Below are 17,334 nucleotides of genomic sequence, written 5' to 3'. Positions count from 1 at the left end.
AGAAAGCAGTGCTGCTGGTGGTACCGTACTGTTAAGTACATGGTGTAGGTACTCCCTCGGCTATGAACATGCAGTGTCGAACTCAGGCTGCAGACCACCACCCCACCCCAGCCCCGCTGTCCCCCTGCCTCTCCTGCCCAAGCTCTGATGATGGGGGTTGTGGTTGCCTTTCCTCTTTGCGTCTGGCTTTTCTAGTCGAACATTGACCGCCTATTTGCCATACTGGCTCATTTCCAGATGTCAGGGGTTGCCAAAAGGAAGGCTGGGGGACAATTAGACGCATCGTCCTAATTAATTCTTGGTACATGACTGATGTTGAAGGCCACATAGAAAGCGTTCCTGCTTATTTCCCCAACAGGTCCTGAGTTTTGCAAAACAACAATTAAACTTAAAATTGGCCTTCATGGTTTTATTTCCTTTATCATGCCCAAGAATTATACTCTCATGTTACAGATCCCTTTGCAACTGGGTGTTAAGTCACAGTGCCCTTCTCTTAGGGTAATGTTCCATAGTATCAGTTTTGGGGCATCATTCAAAGTAGCTTATAATTGGGATGCCTGACCGGCTCAGTCAGAGCATGTCTCGGGGTCGTGAGTTCAAGCCCCATGTTGAGCATAGAGCTTACGTTGAAGGGAAAAAAAAAAGAACAAAGTAGCTTATACTCTTACGATTTTTAATATTTTAAATCATTTTTGAAATATTTATTTAAAATCAGAAAGGCAAAGAAGGAATTAGGCAGGCAAAGCTGTTGCACCATCTATATAGGCTTTAACCTGACTTCCTGATTCATTCATTTTCGTACTTACTCATTCATATGTTCATTCTTCAATCATTACTCAGCACCTACTCTGTGTCAGGCACTGTGTTTTGTGCTAGTGACAGCACTGTGTGAGATAGGCAAGATCCTGCTATCATGACAGACACTAAATAGGTGATCCCAGTGAAGTATGATGGGCACTTTGAAAACCAAATCCCCAGGCTGCTGCGAACTGTGAGCCAAATCACTTAACCCAGCCTAGGCATGGCCTCTAAAGAAGTGGTGTTTAAGTGGAGAGAAATCTCAGAAGGAGTTAGCCTGAATAAGTTAGAAAAGATTGTTCCAAGCAGAGCAAACAGCTTGGACCAAAATCTCAGAGCAAGACTGAAGGAGTTAGATTTGGTAGCTGCTAGCATGTTAAATACAGTGTAAAGGGAAAGTGGTAAGGTAGAGAGTTGGGGAAGGGTCCAACTCATACTGGGAGATGCTTTGTGAGCCTCATCAAGGAATTTGGGCTTTATCCTAGGGGCACTTAAAGTCTAGGGAAGAAAAGGTCATGACCAGGAGAAACATTAGGTGTCTGTTAAGGAACCAGAACAGCGGATGAATTTCAGGGGCATTGAATCCAGTTGGTGAAATGTACTGATGGACTGGCTGGGGTGGGTGGGTAGGCAGGCTTCACTGCAGCCAGAGTGGTTCCTTATGAACTTGTCACCTGAGGGAGTCCACTCTCACTTGCCTTCCCTTCACAGTTGTCCGTTGTATTTGAGCATAATCTCTTAAGTGCTGGGTCATTGCCCTCCAAGGCCCTTTACATACAGTGTGCTTCTCTGTTAGAGGGAGAAAGCTTGACTGCAAGGGGATTGAGCTAACTAGTAAGCATGAGTCATGTTATGTGGAGGAGAGTTGTTGGAGAGACAGTTCTAGGTGAGGGCGCCCTCTTAGCAGGTCAAGTTGTAGTTTAAGACTGAGAGCAGCTGCTCATTTTCCTAATCCCAAGTGGCAGGCAGAGCTATTCTGTTATCATATGATGCTTGTTTTCTTTCCTGAACCATTAAATCATTATTTTGCTCCAAACTACTTAGATTAGTGACATAAGTCATCTCTATTATATTGGTTAACATATTGCAAGGCACTACTGAATTATATACAATTTTGATGAGTTCAGTATATATATCTTGGTTTATTAACTAACCATGCAGGAACAAGATCTGAAACATTTAATTTTTTCAGCAATATTTATTGAGCACCCACTATATATCAGGCCTTGTTCTAGGCACTAGGGATACAACAGTAAATAAAACAGACAAAAAATTCCCTGTCTTAAAGAAGCATACATTCTAGCAGGGGTGGTTGGGGGAGACAAACAATGAGGAAATAACTTGTTTCTGATACAATAACCTTTGAGTACAGGCCTGAAGAAAGTGAGGGAGAGAATAAGCCAAGTGGATAACTGTACAGAAAAGGGAACTGTAAGTGCAAAGCCCCTGAGACGGGAGCATACCTGGCATGTTTGAGATACATTCAGTACTGAACCACTGTGGCTGGAGCAGAGTGAACGAGGGGAAGAAAAACAGGACATAAGGTGAGAAAGATAAAAGAAGGGGATGAAGACAGACTATGTAGGACCTTGTAGGTCAGTGGAAGAACATTTGGCTTTTATTCCAAGAGAGATGGGAAACCTGTTGGAGGGCTTGGGTGAGGAGTGCCTTGCTCTGACTTACATTTTAATTGAGCCACTCTCGGTGCTATGTTGAGAATAGATTGGGGCAGGGTACAATCTGAGAGGCCAGTCAAGCAATTGCAGTAATGTAGGCAAGAGAGGGGGTTGTGACTTGAACTGAGATGGTAGCAATGGGAGTTGTGGGAAGTGCTTGGATTCAGGATGTATTTTGAAGGTAGAGAGCCAGCACAGTTTGTTAATGGATCAAATGTGAAGTATGAGCGAAAACTAAGAATCAAGGATTACTCCCAAGATTTTTAATGGAGCTGTTGGAAAATTTGTGTTACCAGTTTCTGAGATGAAGCCCTTGTGGGAAAAGCAAGTTTGGTGAGGAATGGGGGGGATTCCAGGAGCTTAATTCTGGACATTTTAAGTTTGTGATGTGTATTAATATAAACATCTGGGACGACTGGGTGGCCCAGTCGGTTAAGTATCCAACTCTAGATCTCAGCTCGGGTCTTCATCTTGGGGTCATGAATTCAAGCCCTGCGTTGGGCTCCACATTGGGTGAAGGGCCTACTTAAAAAAATAAACATCCAAGTAGAAATATCAGATAGTCAGTTGTTTATACTAGTCTGAAGCTTGAGAAAGAGGACCTGGCTAAAAACTTTAGGAGTCCTCAGAAAATAGATAGTATATATATTTAAGCTGTGAGACTGAATAGGATCATTATGGTTACCACAGTCATTATCAGGAGAAACTAGCAGAGAATATTGAGAAGTAGCCAGAGAGAATAGCAGGAGAAATTTGTGTTCTAGAAGTTGAGTGTTTCTAAGAGGGTGGAACATGCTTTATCAGATGCTGCTGCTGTCAGCATCAAAGTGCGATGAGGATGGGAATTGGCCGTTGGATTTTGCAACATTTTAATTGTATTTGACAAATATCAGGTAGCTAAAGCATTTATGACCTAAGTACTGTAGGGTTGTTGGCCATGGTGCCTCGAATACATAACATAAGATAGTTGTACAGTTACAGTTTGAAGTTCTGAACGTTTCGCTCTTCTACTTCTTTTGGACCCATTTTATTTTATTTTTTACTTTTTTTTTTTAATGTGAGCTCTATGCCCATCTTGGGGCTTGAATTCATGACCTGAGGTCAAGAGTTGCATGCTCTACTGACTGAGCCAGCCAGGTGCCCCTGGACCCGTTTTATACTGAAGAAATATTGTTAGGTAAGGTTTGAACACTATTCTGGGAGAAGGCAGTGTCTGCCAGTTACAAATTGGCTTTTTAATGCCATTGGACTGCTGTGCTCTTTTCTTTACTGAACTACCAACGTGCCATTTTTTTTTAGTAATTCAGTCTTGGAGTTTGAGTAATGCCTTTCTCACGTGGAACTCAAAGTGCTTTACAGATGTGTTATTTAACATTTCTTCTTCTTCTTCTTTTGAGAGGGGTTGGGGGATGGAGAGGGAGAGAGAGAGAATCTTAAGCACACTCGTGGAGCCCAACAAGGGGCTCGATCTCACAACCCTGAGATCATGACCTGAGCCGAAATCAGGAGTCGGATGCTTAAGCCACCCAGGCGCCCAACATTTCTTTATTTTTTTTTAAGATTTTATTTATTTATTTGTCAGAGAGAGCACAAGCAGGGGGAGTGGCAGGCAGAGGGAGAGGGAGAAGCAGGCTCCCTGCTGAGCAAGGAGCCCGATGTGGGGCTCCATCCCAGGACCCTGGAATCATGACCTGAGCCAAAGGCAGATACTTAACCGACTGAGCCACCGAGGTGTGCCCCAACATTTCTTTAAATAAGATTAATTCATATCCTGTTGAATGCTCTGAGTACCCTGTTCTTAGCCTTTATAATGTTTATCTCAAATTGTAATGACATATTTATGTGATGATTTGATTGTGTTATCTCTCCTGCTACACTGTAAACTCTATGCAGGCAGAAACTATCTGCTTTGCTCACCAACATAAGCTGTGCTTTGCCAGGCGTGGCCAGTAGTAGGTAATTAAAGTAAATATTTATTAATGAATCAGTTTGCATAAATTACAGGTATCGTTTTTATACATGAGCACCCGAAACACAGGCTGTGATTCACTAAGCTAATGTCACAATCTGTTTTAAAATTAGGTTGAGGGGGGCCCCTGGGTGGCTCAGTTGTTGGACATCTGCCTTCAGCTCAGGTTGTGATCCAGGGTCCTGGGATCGAGCCCTGCATCGGGCTCCCTGCTCCGCGGGAAGCCTGCTTCTCCCTCTTCCTCTGCCGCTCCTCCTGCTTGTGCATGCATGTGCGTGCTCTTTCTGTCTGTCAAATGAATAAATAAAATCCTTAAAAAAATTTTTTTAATTAGGTTTAGGGCCCATTTCACTAAATAACTAGGGTCTTGGCCTCCCTCTGGCCACAGTGCTTTATTTTAGCTTTTTTAAAAGATTTTATTACTTTCTTTTTAGAGAGAACTAGAGAGCATTGGCAGGAGTGGCAGAGAGAGAAAGAGAATCTCAAGCAGACTCTATGTGGAGCTTGGAGCCCTATGTGGTGCTCCATCTCACCACCCTGAGATCACGACGCAAGCCAAAATCAAGAGTTGGATGCTTAACCAACTGAGCCACCCACGTGCCCCTTAGTATATTTTATTTTATTATGTTTTTAATATTTTATTTATTTCTCTGAAAGAGAGAGAGAGTGCACAAGCAGAGGGAGCAGCAGAGGGAGAGGGAGAAGCAGAGTCTCCACTGAGCAGGGAGCCCAATGCGGGGCTCCATCCCAGGATGCTGGGATCATGACCTGAGCTGAAGACAGACGCTTAATCGACTGAGCCACCCAGGTGCCTCCCCTTAGCATATTTTATATGAGGATAGAATTACTGGAAAAAATTCATCCACAGAAAAATCTAGCCTCTTGATACTGGCTGGCCCTTTGGAATGTCTCAAGGGTCAGAGGTCTGTGGCAGTCTGTAGAGATGGCTCAGAGGAAGGAGGGATGCCCTGAGGATGCACAGCTTGGGGTGGCTGCTTGTGCTGGGGAACTCCAGGTGTGGAGTTGGTTCTGAGACGTGGTGAGGGTGGGCACTGAGTGAAGGCTTCTCACTCTTGTGGTATGCCAAGTCTTGTTCAACCTATATAGCTATAACCACAAACTTACACATCATTTCTTACTTAAAGCCATTATTAACTTTACTTGCATAAAGAAATACAGAAGAATTCCTTTTGAAACCCCCCTTCCCTAGTATGAGTTGTTTGTGAGTGGTGAGGACTTACTTCCCTAACACCTGCAGCTCAGCAGCTTGCTCAGTTTGACATTGGTTAGTGGGAATTGCTGTCTTCAGAAACCCTTAGGAAATGCTAAGAGTGACTAGATCATTAGCCTTAGCATGAAGTTAATTCCTCAGGAAACTTACTCTCTTGGCTGCAGCCATTGTCTCGTATACTGTTGATATCTCCAAAAGTAAGCTGACGAGGTTTTTATGTTGTTTTTGAAAAAAGAGACTTTTAATTCACATAAATCCATTTTGTTTATGAATCTGAATCTTCAAGATGTGAAAACCTTGTTCTATGTTCTTAAATACAACAACTTATGGTGATTAAAAATTGAAGTTGGGCGCCTGGGTGGCTCAGTTGTTAAGCGTCTGCCTTAGGCTCAGGTCGTGATCCCAGGATCCTGGGATCAAGCCCCGCATCGGGCTCCCTGCTCAGTGGGGAGCCTGCTTCTCCCTCTCCCACTCCCCCTGCCTGTGTTCCCTCTCTCACTGTGTCTTTCTCTGTCAAATAAATAAATAAAATCTTTAAAAAAATTTAAGTATAATTTTCTTACAATTAATGCACAGATCTAAAGTATTCCTTTTGATGAGTTGTTACAGTTGTATCACCATGAAAGCACAATGCAACACAGAATATGGAATATTTCCATCACTCTAGAACATTTCCTTGTGCCCCTTTCCTGTTCAGTCCTGTACCCCCACCACCACTTCAGCCACCACCACTAACACCTTCTGACTACTATCAGTATAAATAAGGTTTGCCTGTTTCTATACTTCATATGAATGGAATCCTATAGTACGGTGGGGTTTTTGGTCTGTATGTGTGCCTGGCATCTTTCACTCAACATATTAAGATTCACAGATATTGCATGTATTCATAGTTCATTTTTATTGCTTTACTATATTTCATTGAATGACTATGCCATAACTTGTTTATCTGTTCACCTATTGATGAACATTTGGGTTTGTTTCCACTTTGGGGCTATGATGAATAAGGCTGCTGTGAACATTTTTTATACATTTTTGTGGACATATGTTTCTGTTTTTTTGGGTGAATATCAACAAGTGGAGTTGCTATGTCATTGGGTTAATATATGTTTAACTTGATATGAAACTGACAGTTTTCCAAAGTGAATGGTTATACTGTCTTACACTCCCACCTACAATGTATGACAGTTCTGTTTGCTCCATATCCTCTCCAAACTTTGGTGCTATCACTTTTTTTTTATTTTTGCCATTAGTGGGTATCTCATTGTGCTTTTGATGTATGTGTTCCTGATGACTAATGACATGGAATGCCTTTTCATGTGCTTGTTGGCCATTCCTGTATCTTTGGTGTTGAAGAGACTATTTAAGTCTTTTAACATTTTTATTTTTTATTTTATTTTATTTATTGGGGCACCTCGATGGCTCAGTCAGTTGAGCGCCTTCGGCTCAGGTCATGATCCCAGGCTCCTTCCTCCCTGGGGAGCCTGCTTCCCCCTCTCTGTCTGCCCCTCCCCACTGTTTGTGCTCTCTCTCTCTCTCAAAATAAATAAAATAAAAAAAGATTTTATTTATTTATTTGACAGAGTGCGTGTGCGAGAGAGAGCACAATCAGGGGGAGCGGCAGGCAGAGAGAGAGGGAGAAGCAGGCTCCCCGATGAGCAAGGAGCCTGGGATCATGACCTGAGCCGAAGGCAGACGCTCAACTGACTGAGACACCCAGGTGACCCAGTCTTTTAACATTTTTACAAGTTTGGGTTGTTCATTTTTTATTGTTTCGTAGGAGTCCTTCTGCATACAAGTTACATACAGTATATATTTGGCAAGTATTTTTTCCTAGTCTCTGGCTTGCCTATTCATTTTGTCTAATGGTGTCTTTGAATAGAATTTTTTTTTCCATTTGAAATACAGCTTATTGATGGATTATGCTTTTTGTATCCTGTTCAAGAATTCCTTACCTGACCTATGGTCTTAAAAATATGTTCTGATATGTTTTTCTAGAAGCTTTGTAGTTCTGGCTTTTGCAGTTAGGTGTTTCATCTATTTTGAGTTAATTTTTGTATAAATAGTGAGAGAAAGAGGGGTCAAGGTTCTTTGCTATATGGACATCCAGTTGTTCCAACACCGTTTCTTTAAGAGTTTCCTTTCCCCCATTCAACTAATGATTTAATACTTTAGCTGAGGGGCGCCTGGGTGGCTCAGTCGTTAAGCGTCTGCCTTCGGCTCAGGTCATGATCCCAGGGTCCTGGGATCGAGCCCCATGTCGGGCTCCCTGCTCTGCGGGAAGCCTGCTTCTCCCTCTCCCACTCCCCCTGCTTGTGTTCCCTCTCCCGCTGTGTCTGTCTCTGTCAAATAAATAAATAAAATCTTTAAAAAAAAAAAAAATACTTTAGCTGAAAAACAATTGACTGCATTTGTGTGACTTGCAGGGTAAAGATAGTATTACAAGGCAGTAACTTTGTCTTTAGAAATCCCTAATGGCTCTTTTAGAAGCCTGGTGCTGAAAAATAGAAAGCATAATTTGTAATTTTAAAAAAGAATAGTTACAGAGCAAACTATTATAGATACATTTTTAAATAGCTTGGCTAGAACCACCCACACTCTATCCATCTGCAAGCTTCTGAAGAGCTGGATGCTTCTAATAGGATCAGGGAGACAATCTCAGAACAAGTAATGACACTTGAAAAAAACTGCAGCTAATCAAAAGAATTCTTTTTTTTTTTTTTAGGATTTTATTTATTTATTTGAGAGAGAGAGAATGAGAGATAGAGAGCACAAGAGGGAGGAAGGTCAGAGGGAGAAGCAGACTCCCCACTGAGCAGGGAGCCTGATGTGGGACTCGATCCCAGGACTCCAGGATCATAACCTGTGCCAAAGGCAGTCACCCAACCAACTGAGCCACCCAGGCGCCCTAATCAAAAGAATTCTTAAAGATATACCGAGAGGTACTTAGGATAAATAGAGAATAATCTGACAGAGAAAACATTAACTACTCTATTCCTCTATTATATTTCTCCTTTTATCAAAGACTTAGCTGCGTGGTGTGTGTAGGGGGGTACCTATCTGGAAAAAGCAGGGTCAGGGAAGGTAGAATACCCAGTTCTCAGAACAGTTTTGTTCTCCTGATCCATTTGAATTACATCCCTAGGGTCTCAGAAAACTAGCAGGTGACCATCCTATAGCCCCATATACTATTCAATAAACTTTTGAGGCATTATGAAGCAGAGGGAGTTGCCAGAAGATGGGTGACATGCAACATCTGTCTCAGTTTTTAAAGGGAGGCTGATACTATTATTCCTCAGAAAGATACTAGAACATTTTATTAAACAAATGGCCTCTGAGCACAGGGAAAGACAACTGGTGAACACTGAAAGGTATATGGGTTTATAAAGAACAACATCATCTAACATTGATTGAGGGGTAATTGTGCCGGGTGCCTAAACTGTGAACAGTTGGTTACTGGCCTTGAGATTTTGGTCAGTTCAGACTCCATGTGTGTGCATTTGATAACAATATAATATTTTAAGTTAGTTATTTTGGCTTGAAGACATAGCCTGCTAATCAAATTTGCATCTGATACAAAGCTGGTACAAATAGTAAACAAATATTCAGAAAGATCTCAACTGGTAAATAAATGCCCAAGTTAAATGACGTTTATTAGAGGAAAGTTTTAAACTTTAGTTCAGAAAAGCTAATTGGTACACCCATGTTCATAGCAGCATCATTCACAGTAGTTAAAATGTGAAGCAACCCAAGTGTCCATGGACACATGAATGGACAGGCAAAATGTGGTATCTATGTACAAATGGAATGTTATTCAGCCTTAATAAGGAAGGTAATTCTGACACATGCTACAAGATGGTTGAACCTTGAGGATCTGATACTAAGTCAAATAAGCCAGTCACAAAAGTACAAGTATTATGTGATTCCACTTATATGAGGTAGTCTACCTAGAGAGTCAAACTCAGAGAGACAGAAAGTAGACTGGTGGTTGCTGCGGCTTGGGGATAGGGTGTTGTTGTCTAATGGATCTAGAGTTTCAGTTTTACAAGGTAAAAAGAGTTCTGTGGATGGATGGATGGTGGTGATGGTTGTGCAACAATATGAATGTTATTAACGCCACTGAAGTGTATGTTTAAAAATGGTTAAGATGGTAAATTTTATGTTAATATGTATTTTACCACATTAGAAATTCTAAAAAACCTGATTACACAAGTACAGAATACTTATTAGGCCATGTGAAAAATCCTGCTGTGTGTCAGGATGACATGGCTGTCTAAGTTCTATAATGCATGTAAGCTGTGTAATAGGAATATAGTAACCAGAGAAAGAAGGCAAGACAGAGTATGCTCAGGATATGGCATTTAGTTCCGGGGTTCCTATTTCAGGGGGTTGTTGATAAACCAGAGAGCGGGCAAACCAGAGCAGCCTTGACCTTGGCTACTCTTCTGATACAGAGTATGAGGAAGGCCTGAGGTAATTAGGGAGTTCTCTCTGTAAAGGAGTGTATCAGTAAGCTTTAGCTATATAACAAACAATTACAACAAACATCACAATTCAGTAGCTTAAAACAAATATTATTTCTCATTCTTTTTTTCCGCCCAGGTTTATTGGTATATAATTGACATATAACCTCGTGTTAGTTGAAGGTCTACAATGTACTGGTTTTATTTTCTAATGATTCTTTGGGAGATCTGGGTGGTTGTTCTGGTCTGGATCAGCTCAACTGGAACTGGATGGCCTAGGGTGGTCTCACTCATGTAACTAGCAGTTGGTTTTGTGTCAGGTGGGGCAGTGAGGATGACTTTGGTCACATGTGTCTTGAGATCCAGCAGGATGGTCTAGGCTCATTCACATGGTGATGGTCCAAGACAACCCAAGAGCAGTAAGAGAGGACGCCTTCAGGCAGAAGTAGTTTTCAAACCTCTTGGGTCATTTTGCTCTTGTGCCATTGGCCAGAGCATGTGACATGATTAAGTCCAGAGTCATTGTGGGAGGTGATTCCCTATCTGATGGCATGAAAACAAAAGAAGGGAGTTACTGTAGTCATTGTGCAAACGACCTACCACCACCTAGGAAGTTTAAAGGAAACATAAAAGTTTCATTAGAAACATCACAGATAGAGGCACCTGGGTCACTCAGTCTGGTAAGTGGCCTTTTGATTTCGGCTCAGGTCATGTCCTGGTCGTGAAATCGAGCCCCGAGTCAGGCTCTGTGCTAAGTATGGAGTCTGCTTAAGATTCTCTCCCTCAGCTCCTCTTGCTTGTGCTCTCTCTCTGAAATAAATAAATCTTAATAAATAAATAAATAAGGAATCATTCCTCACAGGTAGTTCCACAATGTAGAAGACTGAGGACTTCAAGTCCATCTACAGTAGAGTTTTCTAACTGAAATGGCCCCAGGTCAGAAGCGAGCCACCAATAAAGGGAGGGTCTTGTCATTGGATGTGTTGGAGAGGTCGTTTGACCTCTTGTCTTTCTGATCAGCTTGACCTCTTACATCCTGTCTTCAGGAAGCCTTTCCTGCTTGCACACCACCTGTGGCCCAGTTAATGATGGCTATTCTCTATGCTACACACAGATTTCTGTTGCTCTACCTATACTGAATAACAAATGTGTTTACATGCCTGTCTAGTCCATGAAATGGAATTCCTTGAGGGTGATTCACCATCTCAGTGCCAGTGTCTGCAGGAAACTCTGTTCCATCCTCAGGTTGCCTCCTGGTGGTCATTTGGCTATGGCAACTCCAGCCATACTGTCTGCATTTCAGACAGAAAGAAGGGAGAAAGAGGGGAAAAGGTGCTTGTCAATGGAGATTACCTCCTTTAAAGAACATTACCAGAAGCTCTACCAAATGGTACCTTCTTCCTATATTTATCTTTTTAAGATACATCTTTTTTTGCAGGAGAGGTTAAGAAATACAGGTTTTAGTTCTGTGTGTTGCATCTCCTAGAAAAGGATTCATAGGCACCTTCTGCCCAGGGTCTGACTCCTACTCAAGCTGCCTACGGAATACGTTATGCACTAACACCAGAATTCCCAGAATCTGTGACTCCTCACACACACAATGGGGTAGGGTGTTCTTTTTATCATAGGCCTGGCTACCTTCATGACTATATTCTGTCACTTGGAGCTCCTAGCTTCATAACCCATGGGATAGGGCAGGGATCAGCAAACGTTTTCTGTGAAGGGCCCCTGGTAAATATTTTTGATTTTTGTGGGCCATATGGTCGATGTGTCACCTCCTTTACTGTTGTATTACAAAAGTAGCCATAAATAAAGAAATGGATGTGACTGTGTTCCAGAACTTAGAAAAATGAGGGCCAGACTGGATTTGCCCTCCACATTGGGGAGTGGGTCTCTTCCTATGGTTTTGAAGAAGCTGTGGCTCCTTGGACTAGGCATACATACAGTAAGATAATATTCCACCAGTCTGGGAAGAGCAGAATCCACAAATCCCAGCTTCTGCACAAGTCTCAATAAGTCAGGCCTTTTGGGTTCCCTGTTTCTCTTAATGACACTACAACTTGTCATTTTATGTTTGGAACTTCAGTGTCATTTTTAGGGGGTTCCATTTCATGAAATATAACTTACATATCAGTAAATTTACTCTTTTTAGTGTACAGTTCTGTGGGTTTTGACAAATGCACACAGTCATGTAATTAACAGCACAGTCAAGATAAAGAACAGTTCCTTTACCACCCAACCCCCAAAATTCCCTGTAGCTCATTGCAGTTGATGCATGCCCCCAGTTCCAACCCTTGGCAATCACTATTTTCTGTCCCTGTTGTTTTCCTCTTCCATTATGTCACGTAAATGGAATCACACTGTATGGAGCCTTTTGAGTCTGGCATCTTTCAGTTAGCATAATGCACTTGAGATTCATTTTGTCAGTTGAGTGCATCAGTAGTTCATTCGTTTGCTTTACTGCATAGTATTCCGTTGCATTGGCATACTGTTTGTTTATCCATTCACCACCAGTTGAAGGACATTTGTGTTGTTTCCAAGTTTTGACAATTACAAATAAAGCCAATATTAGACATTAGAAAAATAGACATTCACATACAGGCTTTTGTGTGAATATAAGTTTTTGTTTCTCTTGGTAAATACCAGAAGTGGGGCTGCAAGGTTATATGATATGTATATATTTAACTTCATAAGATGACAAACTGTTTTTCACGGTGGCTATACCATTTTTTATTTTCACCAACAATGAACAGTTGCTTTATAGCCTTGCCAGCATTTGATACCGGGTTTTCTGAATTTCAGACATTTTAATAGGTGTGAAGTTACATTAAATAAGTTTCAATTTGCATTTGTAGTTAATGCAGTCTAATAACTAATGACTGTTAATATGGTAGAATTATAGTAATTGATTTTAGAATGTTGAACCAACCTTGCCTTCCTGGGATTAAATTCTCTTAGTCATGATGTGTTGTCCTTCTAACACATTGTTGGATCCCACTTGCTAATACTTTGTTGAGGATTCTGTGCCTGTGTTTATGAAAGATGTTGGTCTATAGTTCAGTGTCGATTTTGGCTCTTCTCTTCCTCCTTATTACCCCAAATCCTGTTGATAGGTGTCTGCTCCATTTCATTCCCTCCATCAAGCCCTCCTTGTCTTTTAGTTGATATCCTAACTGGTTCTTTGTCTAGAGTCTCTTAAATTCTTTTCCACCTAATTCACATTAAAAAAATGTAATGGTTCTCATTGCTTACTGTATTGGGGTCCAGGCAGAAAACAGCCACTCAAAGGGTTCATCGAAAAGTCTTTAATGAAGGGATTATTTACAGTGGTGTGAACAGTAAAGGAAACCAACCTACAAGAGATGGTGGAGCACCCCAGGACCGACTACCACTAGTCGTGTTGCCACCTCAGGCACAATGGGAAAAAGGTGGAGATACCAGAACTCAGTAAAAGCTGTGGCCAGAGAAGAGGGGTCCTCAGTAGGTACTTTGATCCTGTCAAGGAACACAGGCCCTGCCAGAACCACATCCTGGTAGAGAGAAGGCAGAAAATAAATAAGTTCATCCTTCCATCCATTTATCTCTCCTCCTGGTGCTTCCCATTGGCTGAACCCATAGCCTGGAGCCTTAGAATTGGCTTCCGACTCCTGAGAGAGCAGGGCCAAGAGGGGATCAGGTGGAGAAGGTGGGGCACACCAAGCATATAAGCATACCCACCTATCAAAGCCCAAATTCCTTAGTTAGCGCTTGATGCCACCAGCTCTGGCTCCTGCACACCTTTCTGACTTGTTGCCCCCGAAATTTGGGCTGTGTTTTTTTCATCCTTTTGTGGCCACAGCCTTCCTGTTAGGCCCTCCATAAAGGCATGATGTATCAACACTGGTTTGAGTGGTGGATCTGAGGCAAGCACTTGCCAAGCCAGACAACAGAATGAACTTTCCTGGCTCATACTTAGCACAAAAAAATGAAAGAAAAGTTGTTCCACACATACAAAACCTCTGTTTGTACAGAGGCTCGGGGAAGCTAAGTAACCTGCTCAGGGTTTCACAGTTGGTTATGGCAGCTCTGTCATATACAGCCAGCTACAGAACCCTGGAAAAGTTAGCTAGCCTCTCTGAGCTTCTGTATCCTCATCTGCAGAACGGGATTGTGTGGACTTAGATGCACTGTATGTTACACTAAATATTGTTTGGCCTGTTACACTTTACTGTATTTTAGCTCGGAGTATTCTTTATATTCCTACACAGGTTTTGAAGAGGAGACCTCTAAGAGAAATTTTTCTAAAATGATGTATGCAGTGCCTTACTATGGGCCCAGACCCTGTTATGAATGCTTTACAAGTATTAACTCATTTAATCTTTAACTCCCCTATCAGGTCAATACAACTATCCCCATTTTACAGATGAGGAAACAGAAGCACAGAATGATTTAAAAACTTACCTGAGGTTACCTAGCTGGTAAGTGGTATAGCCAGGACTTGAGCCAGGCAAAGTGGCTGCAAATTCCATGCCTCTAACCTCTGTGCTGTCTTCCCCAGAGCCTTGCAAAGTCCTGTCAGGGCACTTTCCACCCTTCAGTCCTGACCAGCATGTGGTCATTAGAGTGTATGGGAACTAGGCAGGGCTGACTTTATGGAGATCTTTGGAGGATACGAAAGGTATATATACAAGAATGTTAAGGGCAGGGAGTAGGGAAATTTTAGGGGTTAGAAAGGGTAGTCACTGAAATAAGGGAAACCAGCTCTGCCTGCCTGAACAGGAAATACCTAGTGATCAAGCCTGCCTAGCTTCATGCCTTCTGGCTTCCTCAGAGGCCAGCTGATGCCCCTTTATGGGTGTTGATGAAGCTGCCCTTTAAGTCACTGTCAGTAAAACAGAGGTTATTAAAATGTCCTCTAATCCGTTCTGTTATTTTAAGCCACCAATGCAAACATACACCCAAATATAACTAGAGCATGAAGAAATGAGGTGGGAGAGAGGAGGAAGTGTGCTCTGGGCATGAATTTTGAGAGAACATGGATCTCCTTGTTTATAGTGGCGTGTCACTCCTCTGGCTCTCATAGCTGTTGGTAATTAATGACCCACAAAACTTACGCAGAAGCTTACTTGTCTAGTGCTACAAATTTGACACTCTCAAGCTCCCAGAATGTCAATGATATGTAAGTAGCCAAAACAAAAACAAAACTGCAAATGCAGAAGATGACCAAAATAGCTGAAGGGGAGAAGTCCAGGACACGATAATTATAGAAGATACTATGTGACTGACCTGTTTCTAACTAGAACGGAAGTCTATAAGGGCAGAATTATCAGCAAGGAGGAAAAAGACATAGCTGAGAGGTCACAGACATTATTCCATCATTATTAGAAAGAATGATGATTAGGATAAAACCCAATGGTAGAGTGCAGGGGGCAAGCCAAGATCCACAGCCCCAGAGAGTTAGAGACAGGAGGGCAGGAAGCTGATAAGGGTCTGGAGTTAGAGACAGCCCGTGTCATGCTTATTTCAGTGGTTCACAAAGGCACGGGTGTCCTTCAGGTAGCGTCAAGCGGGATATACTGGCAAACCAACCCCTAAGATAGACATGTAAATTACATAGTACATTTGTATCTACACTAGAAGCAAAAGAGATGCTCAATCTGAAAATAAAATTAAGAAAACAATTCCAGGGGTACCTGGGTGGCTCAATCAATTGAGCATCTAACTCTTGATTTCAGCTCAGGTCATGATCTCAGAGTTGTGTGATCAAGCCCCATGTCAGGCTCCCCGCTCAGTGGTGAGTCTGCTTCTCTTCCCCTCTCTCCCTCTACACCTCCTCCTGCATGCACTCTCTCTCTCTAAAATAAATGAATAAATCTAAAAAAAAAAAAAAAAGAACAATTGCATTTACAATAGCATCGAACGGGCAACTGGGTGACTTAGTTAACCGTTAAGCGTTTGCCTTTGGTTCAGGTCATGGGTCCTGGGATCGAACCCTGCATCAGGCTCCCTGCTCAGCGGGGAACCTGCTTTTCCCTCTCTTCCCGGCTCGCTCATGCTCTCTCTCTCAAATAAATAAAATCTAAAAAAAAAAAAAAAAATCAAACAAATACTTAGAAATAAATTTAACCAAAAAGTGTGTAACTTACTCTGAAAACTGCAAAACATTGTTAAAAGAAATTAAAGAAGACCTAAATAAATGGAAAGGCATCCCATGTTCATGGATCATAAAATCTAATGTTAAGATGACCGTATTCCCCAAATTGATCTACAGATTCAAAGCAATCTCTATCAGAATCCCAGATTGACAAACTGAACCTAAAATTCATAGGAAAATGCAAGGGACCCTGAATAGCCAAAACAATATTGAAAAAGAATGAAGTTGGAAGACTCACACTGACTTCAGAACTTACTGTAAAGCTAAAGTAATCAAGAAAGCATGGTATGCATAAGGATAGACATATACAGCAATGAAATAAAATTGAGAGTCTCTAAGTAAATCCATACACTTATGGTCAACTGATTTTCAACAAAGGAGTTATCATTCAGGGGAAAGAACAAACTCTTCAACAAATGGTGCTGAATAACCACATGGGGAAGAATAAACTTGGATGCCCCTACTTCCCAATTTCTTCATCCCCGCTAACCCTCCCACTAATTTACTTTCTATTTCCATGGATTTGCCTGTTCTGAACATTTTACATAAATGGAATCATACAATATATGGCTTTCTGTGACTAGTGTCTTTCACTTAGGGTAATGTTTTCAAGGTTCACCCATGTTGTAGTTTGTATCAGTACTTCATTACTTTTTGTGGCTGAATAATACTATGTTGTATGGACATACCACTTTTTTTTTTTTAGGTAGGCTCCACAGGCATAGAGCTTAAGGTGGGGCTTGAACTCATGACCCTGAGGTCCAGACCTGAGCTGAGATCAAGAGTTGGACACTTAAGTGACTGAGCCACTCAGGGCCCTGGTTATATGGGTATGAAGCTCTGGAGGGGAATCTGGGCTTGTGCTGCAGATTTGGGAATCACTGGTATACTGATAAAGCTTTGGACATGAGTAGATAAGAGAGCATGTGGAGCAAGAAGAGAAGAGAACTTAAGAACTTCAGCATTGAAAGAAGTGGGGAGCCCGGAAGTGGCACTCAGAAATGATCAGAAAGGTGGATGTCATGGAGGGAGAGGGAAGAGAGGTATATCCCTAGTACTTGCAGTTG

General features: G+C 41.8%; 1 protein-coding gene across 2 annotated transcripts in view; it reads left to right on the top strand.

Moving 5' to 3' along the window:
- GFOD2 (Gfo/Idh/MocA-like oxidoreductase domain containing 2) overlaps window positions 1-17,334 on the top strand; it is a 43,976-nt gene that overhangs the window by 9,772 nt on the left and 16,870 nt on the right. The window contains exon 1 of one of the 2 annotated variants that reach the window (XM_088027422.1): window positions 7,327-7,391. The exons of the other annotated variant lie outside the window; for it this stretch is intronic. The gene's annotated coding sequence lies outside the window, so the exon portion shown is untranslated. Of the gene's footprint in view, window positions 1-7,326; window positions 7,392-17,334 lie in introns of those variants that run through there. 2 annotated transcript variants of the gene reach the window in all.

This window comes from Eumetopias jubatus, unplaced genomic scaffold (assembly GCF_037043125.1).
Source record: "Eumetopias jubatus isolate StellerSeaLion01/CBP00866 unplaced genomic scaffold, mEumJub1_p1.0 scaffold_10, whole genome shotgun sequence".
Lineage (NCBI taxonomy): Eukaryota > Metazoa > Chordata > Mammalia > Carnivora > Otariidae > Eumetopias > Eumetopias jubatus.
The sequence above is the reverse complement of the archived record's forward strand: the minus strand, read 5'-3'. Positions and strand labels throughout refer to the sequence as shown.